Genomic DNA, 10,384 nt, shown 5'->3' with positions numbered 1-10,384 from the left:
TTTATTAAAATACACATCCATGAGCAGTGATGAGTGTCTGGTCTCTGTTTTGAGTTTTACTAGGGTGGGTACTTCTAGTGTGACACATCTGTCCTGGAGGAATTGGGCCCTCTTTGGCCCACCTCTTGAAGACTCAGGCCCCTCTTGCCTCCTCAAGGACCCTCAAAACTGTGGTGTTTGCAGGATCTCAAGGAGCACAAGTACTCAAGCTTCAATTCTTTTCCTGAAATAGCCCGCATCTTAGACAGTGAAAAAAATTCAGCTTCAGGAAAGTAGGCCACAGGATTTCTTCCCACAAACATGATTTAAAATATAGTCCTCAGTATCCATGGGGATTGGTTCCAGGGCCCCCATCCCTATACCCAAGAATACCAAATTCCTCATATTCAAGTCCCTTATATGAAATGGTGTAGTATTTGCATATAATCTGTACACATCCTTTTATATATTTTAATCTCTACATTTTTTTTTTTTTTTTTTTTGGTGGTGGTACTAGGGATTGAACCCAGGGCCTTGCATGTGAGGGAAGCAACTGAGCTATATCCCCAGTCCTCTACATCTTAAATACTATTTTTTATATACTGTAGAGTGTATATAGTGTTGGAGATTGAATCCAGGATCTCATGCATGCTAGGCAAGCACTCTTATCATTGAGCTACATCCCTAGGCCTTCTACATTACTTCTATAATGTTTGCATTACTAATGTAAGCACTATGTAAGTAGTGTTCTATATTGTTTAGGGAAAAATAACAAAAAACAGAGTCTTATATGTTCAGTATGGACACGATTTTTTTTTCAGTATTTTCTGTTGGTTGAATCCATCCGTACAGAACTTGTGGACACAGGCAGTTATGTATCAAGAACCCTAATCCCCAATACTGCAGTCAGAGCTTCCTGTCAGTCTGAGGAGAAATAGCCTGTTCTTAAATTCCCAGTACAGTCAGGTCTGTTTACTGAGTGACCTCAAACTTGAGTTTCCCAGCCTTAACGTGGTTAATCCACCTATCCTGTGGAAGTAGGTGATGATAGCATTCATACAGCAGTTATTTAGCACATAGGGACTAAGTACATGCAGGGACCCTTCTCCCCTTCCTCTGTGAAGATGTCCTTGATGTGATTGGTCCACTCTTGATTCTGCCTCCCATGACCCCATAAACCCATTTTTTATGCAGAGGAGGGTTGCAGCAGAACATGCTGTTGCCCACCTGGAGGTGGGATTGGAAACAGATTGAAAGTAAAAGATTCATCTAGGAGGCCACTATAGTAGGGCACAAATAAGAGGGCAGGGTTGCACATGCCTGTAATCTCACCTATTCAGGAGGCTGAATCAGGAGGATTTAAAGTACAAGGTTGGCCTGAGCAACTGAGGGAGACTCTCAGAAAATGGCTGGGGATGTAAGTCAATGGGGAATACTGCCTAACGTGTGCTAGCCCTGGGTTCAATCTCCAGTGATCCAATATATAGGAGACAAATGCAGGCACAAGATAAGTAACTGGTGAGGGAGATGGTAGAAGAGACAAGGTTTTGGTTAGAGTAAGTCACAGGATAAATAATGATGGCATAAAATAATGCACAGATCAAAAGGGAGCAACTGGTAACTAAAAAGTCACTGGAGCAGGGAGATTTTGCTGAGGGAGAACATGCAGAAAACTATCTCAGGGAAACATGGTTCCTAGAAAAGGGTTCTTCAGTAGTCCAGTTAATTAGAAAAACTGTCTCCTTAATGTTGATAGAGAAAGCTTTAAAAAGTTCTTTGTTAAGATATGTTGCTTAACTTTGCATTTTCCATTCTGCATCACCACAGAATGCTTCACTCATTGCACCTCACAGGACTATTACTCTATAGAACATTTAAAAAAAAAACTTGATGGTGCTAGGGATTTTCCCCAGGGCCTCATGCACACTAGGTAAGTGCTCTACCCCTAATCTACCCCAACCCCTACAGAACTCTCTTAAGGAAGAATTAATGCAGAAGGAGGAATGGGCTGTCAGATTAAGGGTGAAAGTCCTGGTTCTTAAGTAGAGCTGGAGTAGGCTCATTTTCCTCTAGACTAATGGTTCTCAACAGGGAATGATTTTACACCTCTCTTTCAGGAATCATTTGGCAATGTCTGAAGACATTTAAAATTTTTTTGTAGATGGACACAATATCTTTATTTTACTTATTTTTATGTGGAGCTGAGGATCAAACCTAGTGCCTCACGTAGGCTAGGCAAGTGCTGTACCACTGAGCTATAACACCAGCCCTGAAGATATTTTTGATAGTCACACTGGGGTTGGGGGTGCTACTGGCATCTAGTGGAAGAGGCAAGGGATGCTGCTAAACATCCTACAGTACAAGTAGGTCTCCCCACCGCTGCCCAACAAAGAATCATCAGGCCCAAAATGTCAATAGGGCAGCTGTTGATAAATCCTACTCTAGAAAAGTGGAATTCTGAGTGACTAGACAGAAACAGATCAAATGCAGACACGCTTTGATTCTGCCTCCTTTCTGTCTGGCTGTTCAGATGCAGTGGAAAAGGCAGGGAGTTTCCTGTACTCATGCAAGTGGAGGCAGTGGTGGTTAGTCCTGACTCCTGAGCCCAAAGTACAGAGAGCCCTGCAGCTGGTTAGGTCACAGAAGGAAACAGCTCAGGTCAGCTGGCAAGTTCTGTCATCAAAGACTGCTCTGGAATCATGGCTGGGAGGCTCTCCTGAAACAGCAGAATGGAAGTCCAAGCGTCAACAAGAGAGGCAAGCGGGTGGAGGTTTCCCAAGCAGAAATAGCCTCCTAGATTTCACACTGAGGCCTAACCGGCTTATACCAAAGTGTAGCCATGTTTCAAAAGGTATTTGTTGGGGGAACAGAAGCTAAAGTAAAGAAGTCAAGGGGACTGAGACCACAGTCTAGAGAGTACTGTCATTTAAAGAACCAAAGAACATCCAAAGGAAGAGGGGCCCAGAAAATACACCTGAGAAAACAGGAAGTCCAACGGGAGACCTGGCCTTTTGTAAAGATAGGTCGTTGTCCAACATAAGACCTTCTTTCATTCCAGGAAAGCCAAGGTCAATCACAATTCCCAGGACCTCCTAGTTCTTGACGCTGGTCAATTAACCAGAGGGAAGATGAGGCTGGAAGAGCACTCTAATTGGGGTCTCTCCCGCCGGAAATGAACCACTCCGGGCTTCGAGCCGAACTACTTAGGCTCCGCCCCTCAACGGATGAGCATGCGCCGCTCTCAGTCTCGGCCCCTCCCCGCCCGGTTCCACCCCCGTCATAGAGCATGCGTTGTCCTCCCGTCGTCCAGCCCCTCCCTTCCAGAATCCCCTGTTCCTTAGAAACCAGGCGGCGTGTTCCCGGTACCTCGGTGGATTCTGGAGTCGGAGCATCCTAGACATCCTCCCTCAAGGCGGACGAGTGGTTTTCGAGACTCGTCCAGACCTACAGTATACCTGAGGTGCTGGGCGGGCGATGCCAGCGTGCCAGGTAAGAGCCGGCCCGCGGCGGCGGGTGAGGGTGAAAGAGGGCATGGCGCGGCTGCGAGCCGGCGCCGGCCGGGCCTCCTCAGCTGTCCGGCGCCGGAGGTCCGAGGCGTGGATATGCGGAGCTAGGCTTTGCGTAGGGCCTGTGCTAATTGCCATGATGCGCGCCAAGTACGGGGGTCGGCCGGTGGTTCCCTCATCCCACCTCAGAAATAAGACCTGCGCGCTTGGTTTTAGAATGGGAGAATTTTGAATCCTCGAGGACCTCGAACATAACCCGTCGCTTTACAGATTCGGAAACCTAGGCTCCCTCGCCTAGTGCGGACAGACGCCCTACCTGTAGGAGGACGGACGCTTTGTGGATGAGGATGTGTAAGGTGTGGAAGCCTCAGACAAAGGGTTCTTGGGATGTCTGGTCCGTCCTTTTTCAGAATGAGATGGAACTTCTGGGGGGAAATATTTATTTAAGAAACCGGTGTTAGGGTGAAAGAAGGACAACCCAGAAGATCAAGTTGGCTCTGCTGTCTGGCTGTGTCTCGATGGCCCTGGCCTACCTTTAAAGCTCAGGAAGAAAGCAGATGGACTTGGGGAAGACAAAAGGTGAGGTAAGGCTTTCCTATCGAGGCCTTATCAAACTTGAATGGTGAAGGAAGAAGAAGAGGCCGGGAGATAAGTGTTTGTAAATGGGAGTGTGAAGAGTTTACCTTCCAGACTGCAGCAGTATATGAAGTACAGAACAGGAATGGAGAAGTTTAAAAACTGCATTGGATAGACACCAAGAAAGTTTATGAACTATTCTGTTTATATTCATTGTTCCCACGATGTCATGCTAAAGGCAAGAAACAGAAAGAAACCAGAACCAAGGTCAGGCACTACCCTAGTAATCTATGGGACACAAAGGAAGGAAGACCCTTTATTTATGGTCCTTCAATTGAAGGGAGTTGAAGGGAACCGTGTTTCACTTAAAATGTGATACGGAGTATTATGGAGAAGATGGTTGTCTTTCAATTGAATTGTGTGTGTGTGTGTGTGTGTGTGTGTGTGTGTGTGTGTGTGTATGTGTGTGTGGTTCTGGGGAATTCAAGGCAAGGGCCTGGTGCATGTAAGGTAAGCACCCAACTGAGCTATATCCCCAGCCCTAGATTCATTCTCTCTCTTTTTTAAAAAAATATTTATTTATATATTTTAATTGTAGTCACAATACTTTTATTTTATCTATTTATATGTGGTGCTGAGGATCGAACCCAGGGCCCCACAAGTGCTGGGCGGCTTCTCTACAGCTGAGCCACAACCCCAGCCCCCTAGATTCATTCTTGATAAGGAAACTCATTTCCTTTTCAAAAGCCACAACAGAGAACACATTTTACAGAAATTAAATATATATATATAACTGCTTTTGGGCTGGGAATTTAGATAATCTGCATGTACCAAGAGGTGAAATTTTTAGCAGGCAATTTTTTTTTTATTAATATTTATTTTTTAGTTCTCGGCGGACACAACATCTTTGTTGGTATGTGGTGCTGAGGATCCAACCCGGGCCGCAAGCATGCCAGGCAAGCGCGCTACCGCTTGAGCCACATCCCCAGCCTGAGGCAGTTATTTTTGTAGAATCCCCATTTCATAGAAAGAAAAAAAAAACTTTTTTTCTATTGTTGTTAGTTCTGAAGATTGAACCCTAGCTGTTTTACTGCTGAGCTGTATACCCAGCCCTTTTCATTTTTTTTTTCCCTTTTCATTTTTTATTTTGAAACAGCATCTTGCTAAATTGCTGAGGCTGGTATTAAATTTGCGATCCTCCTGCCTCAGCCTCCTCAGTTCTTGGGATTATAGGTGTGCAACACTCAGTTCGGCATTTTATAGATGAAGATTTTAAGGAGAGTTCTCTTACCATCTGGTTGTCCCACTTTTTCTATTCGGTTATTGGTCTGGGTCTAATCTGTTCTTTTTATTTGAAGGGAAAATTCAGATATATGATTTCTATGGTAATTTTAGTAATTTTAGAACTCAGTAGTAGGACAGTAATGAAAAAAGAGCACACCCCCTCCCCAACAAAACACTTAAAAATTTTCAATATGGAGGAAAGAAGTATTTGATTTTTTATTTTTATTTATTTATTTATTTGCTTATTTATTTATTTGGTGGTACTGGGGATTGAATTCAGAGTTACCACTGAACTGTATCTCCAGTGCTTTTTATTTTGAGATAAGGCCTTGCTAAGTTGTCCATGCTGGCCTCAAACTCATGATCCTCCTTTCTTAGCCTGTATCAAGTTTCTGGAATTACAGGCCTGCACAAGGAATGTGTGATTTTTAAAAGGTGGTCCCTAGTTCTAGTCATTAAAGTCAATTTGTTGCTACTTTGTTAATATTAATTTTCAATATATGTTGAGTCTCTAGAAATGTCCCCCCCCACACACACCAGTGATATGAAGATACATTAAAAATGGAATATTAGGGCTGGAGTTGTGGCTCAGCAGGAGAGTACTCACCTAGCACTTTCGAGGCCCTGGGTTCGATCCTCAGCACCACATAAAAATCAATAAATAAAATAAAGGTATTGTGTCCAACTACAACTAAAAAATAAATATTTTTTTTAATGGAATATTAGGGCTAGGGCTATAGCTCAATGATGGAGCACTTGCCTGATGTGTGAGGCACTGGGTTCTATCCTTAGCACCACATAAAAATAAATAAAATAAAGGCAGCTCTATGTACAGCTACAACAATAAAAAATATATATTAATAGGTCAAGTCAGTTTAAGAAAGAAAACTTTATGGGGCTGGGGTTGTGGCTCAGTGGTAGAGTGCTCACCTAGCATGTGCAGGGCACTGGGTTCAGTCCTCAGCACCACATAAATATAAAATAAAGTTATTGTGTCCACCTAAAACTAAAAAATAATAATTTAAGAAAGAAAGAAAGCTTTGTCTTAGGTTCATAAATGAATTCCAGGCTGTAACTGGACATAGTGGCTCTGAATTTTATTTGACTTCCCTTGGATCTGTGGATGTTATTTTATATATCTCAAGAGACAATGGCATTAAGTGTGTATATGGGGGAAATCAGAACTGTTAACCAAATTTTGTCAGGAAGTCTTCATGAAAATCATTGTATTCTGTATTAGAAACCCCCTTGCTTTAGTATTGACCCAGGTAGAAGTCACACAAGAGGCCAAAGTCAAGGTAAGATGGAAGGGAGCAGATGCCTTAAGTGGAATTGAAATCTGCTTTGAAAGTAAGCACAAATACTTCTTGAGTGAGTTGTGTTGGGAAAGGTACTGTTTAAATGTCTGCAGTGTTCCTCATGGATTTGTGTGCATTTTCTGAGCTCTATAGTCAGAAAGACACTTGTTTTCAGACAACTGTGGTTTAAACAGAACTCTCTAAGTGTTTCTAAGTTACTATGGCAGTGAAACCTTTGATAAATAATTACTTAGCATCCACTTCACATTGGGAACAACTGAGAACAGTTATCAAATCTGGCCTGTAATAAAGTAATCAACAGTATTTGACAAGTCAGCCAGGATAAACCAGTAATACTCAGATCTACTTTCACTGAAATGATTTTCTAGTTTTACTATAAGAGAATTGAAGTGTGCGTGCAGTGTCATCTGATATAAGAAGTTGAGGGTTGGAGGAGTGGCTTAATGCTAGAGCCCTAGCCTACAATCTCTGAGGCCTTGAGAGTTTGATCTCTAGCACCACAAAATAGAAGTTGAGATATAGTGGTCAGTGTTTAGGAAACACAGGAATCAAACAAGACCACTTAACCTAGAAGTAGGAAAAGTGTCTGGTGATACCTCAGAAGTTACTCAGGCAATTAGATTTGGAAAGCATTTAGGAAAAAGTTGAATTGAAGATTTTGCTGTTTTTTTAAGAACTTGTATACAGTATAAAAGTAGGGGGGCTGGGTTGTGGCTCAGAGGTAGAGTGCTCTCCTGGCATGCATGAGGCACTGGGTTCAATCCTCAGCATACCATAAAGTAAAATAAAGACATTATGTTCACCTATAACTAAAAAAAAAAAAACAAAACCAAATATTAAAAAAAAAATTTAAAAAGTGGGACATTACTTACTTCTCTTATATTCAAATAGCAGGTTTGTAAACTTAAAAATAAACCTAAGGGCTGGGAGTGTAGTTCAATGAAGGAACCCATGCTTAATATGCTTGAGGGTTTAATCTTCAGCACCAAAAGAAAAAAGAGGAAAGTTGAATTTGGAGTCTAAAAATTACTTGAAAATTTAAAATGCCTTTTTTTTTTCAGAGAGAGAGAGAGAGTGTGTGTGTGTGTGTGTGTGTGTGTGTGTGTGTGTATGTGTGTGTGTGTGTGTGTGTTTGGTACTAAGGATTGAACCCAGAGGCACTTTATCACTGAGCCATCCCTAGCCCTTTTTATTTTTTATTTTTAAAAAAAAAAGACTTTAAAAATGTTTTAGTTGTAGATGGACACAATACCTTTATTTTATAATTTATTTTTTATGTGGTGCTGAGTATCGAACCCAGTGCCTCACACATGCAAGGCAAGAGCTCTGTCACTGAACAACAACCCCAACCTTATTTTTTATTTTGTGACAGGGTCTCACTAAGTTGCTTAGGGCCTAACTCATTAGCTGAGGCTCGCTGGAACTTGATATTCCTCCTGCCTCAGCTTTCCAAGTAACTGGGATTACAGGCATGCACCACCACACCTGGCTCAATGTCATGTTTTAAAAGGTGGAAATGATAGATACCTGAAATAAGTAAGCCTGGATTCGTGAAAAGTAGAACCTAAGAGATACTAAGAAAAACAGGAAAGCTTTAAGACTTCTTTATGCTCTAATACTTAGGAATTAGACATCAGTCAGGAATGAACTCACTAAAGTACTATCTCATCAAACCAAAACAAAAAAAATGAAATTTTCTGTTGTTTTGTGAGAAACACTTCTAATAGAGATTAAATATTAACAAGAGATGAATATTCCTGCATTACTTAAATACACACTCAACCCTGACCTTAAGTGCTTGTTCTTAGTCCTTACTTTTAAAGAGTTGCCAGTAGTACCCTGGTGCTAGGTACTGTCAGTTCTCTTTGGGATCCAGGTTAGCCTCAGAATTGCTGTGAGCATAGGTTACTCTCCCCATCATCTCTCAAAGCCATTACCAAGAGCTGCTTCTGTAAAAATTTCTGTCAGTCTTCTACAGTGAAGGATAAGGGATGAAGGCTGTTAAAAATGGTAACTGAATACTGAGTTCATACTTCTTTTCTAACCTGAAATAACTGTTTTTCCCAAATTATTAGCTCTCAACTTCTCATGAAAATAGATAACCCCAAGGCGGGTGTTGTGGTGGATGCCTATAATCCCAGTGGCTTGGAAGTTCATGGCCAGCCTCAGCAATTTAATGAGGCCCTAAACAATTTAGTGAGACCCTGTGTCAAAACATTAAAAAGGGGAAGGGATGTGGCTCAATGGTTAAGCATCCCTGGGTTTAATCCCTGGTACAAAAAGGAAAAAAAAAAAAAAAAGAGAGAGAGAAAAAGAATAGATAACCCCAAAATAGAAACCCAGACAATTCCACTTGGTTTTTACCATATCATTTCATAACCTCAAAATCTTTATTATTTACTTTCACAATTATATTTGGCTTAGAATGGTAGGTAACCTTTAGCAAATCATGTAATTTCTGAAGCACAATTTCTTATGTATAATTTATAGCAAAAAATGGCATCAGTGTCTTAGCACTAGAGAAATGAAAGGCTGGTTCATATATTCAGTGACATCGTGTAATTCTTTAAAACTACTTATAACATGAAAAATGCTTATGTCAAAATAGTGAATGAAATCAGGATATAAAATTGTGAATGCAGTGTGATTACAAGTATATCAAACAAATGTGAAAATAGCACCAAAACAAACATAAGAAAAGAGTAATTTTCTATGAGAGAGAAAATGTGTGTGTATGTGTGAGAGAGAGAGAGAGAGAGATGCGCACTAGGGACTGAACCCAAGACACTTTACCACTGAGCCACATCATCACCAGTTCCCTTTTATTTATTTATTTATTTTTTAGTTTTTTAGTTGTAGTTGAACACAATACCTTTATTTTTTTAATTTATTTTTATGTGATGCTCAGGATCAAACCCAGGGCCTCTCACTTGCTAAGCGAGCACTCTACCACTGAGCCACAACCCCAGCCCTCCATTTTATTTTTAATTTTTATTTTATTTTGAGACAAGGTCTTGAGGCTGGCCTTAAATGTAAAATCCTACTGCTTCAGAATTCTTCTGGAATTACAGGTGAGCACCTCAAGACCCAGCTATAATTTTAAAAACAAAGCCTTCTAAAAGTTTCTTACTGGTACAAATGAGGCTGTTGAACTCTTCTCTTTGATGGTCCTGTCCCCTTCTCACTCTATTAAAAGTTGTATATGGGAGTTAGGGATGTAGTCCATTGGTAAAGTGCTTGTTTTAGCATGTGAAAAGCTGTGGGTTTGATCCCCAGCATTGCGAAAGTGAGTAAATAAATAAATAAAATTTTGTGTAGATAAGAAGAATAATGGCATAGACTGGGCAGAACTGATGTCCTATTTCAGGTGTTAGTGAACTAAACAGTAATGAGATTACCTAGATAATAAATACTTGTGCATATTTGAAAGGTGACTATATGATCTTTTTATTTCCCCAGTATTGATTTTTTAAAACTTCTCTTTAGTTATATACAATACCAGGATACATCCTGACATAATCACAACCCACTCCCATTTAGTTCCCAGCTCTCCGCTATCCCCCCTTCACTCCAGCAATCCCTGTCAATCCATTTATGGTTTACTTTATTTCATTTATTTTTTAATTAGTGTCCTGTGGATACACCTGATGCCAGGATCCACTTTACGACATCCATGAATGCACATTTGAAAGTTTGGTTGATCACTCCACTGTTTTCTTT

General features: G+C 40.8%; 1 protein-coding gene across 1 annotated transcript in view; it reads left to right on the top strand.

The window, feature by feature from the left end:
• The first annotated feature begins 3,255 nt into the window (after window positions 1-3,255).
• Window positions 3,256-10,384, top strand: part of Gfod2 (Gfo/Idh/MocA-like oxidoreductase domain containing 2) — a 49,844-nt gene continuing 42,715 nt past the window's right edge. Inside the window, exon 1 of the mRNA XM_026413235.2 lies at window positions 3,256-3,468. The gene's annotated coding sequence lies outside the window, so the exon portion shown is untranslated. The remainder of the gene's footprint in view (window positions 3,469-10,384) is intronic.

The sequence above is a fragment of the Urocitellus parryii genome, chromosome 15, assembly GCF_045843805.1.
Source record: "Urocitellus parryii isolate mUroPar1 chromosome 15, mUroPar1.hap1, whole genome shotgun sequence".
In the NCBI taxonomy this organism is placed as follows: Eukaryota; Metazoa; Chordata; class Mammalia; order Rodentia; family Sciuridae; genus Urocitellus; species Urocitellus parryii.
Note: the sequence above shows the minus strand (reverse complement) of the source record. Positions and strands in the feature narration are given on the sequence as shown.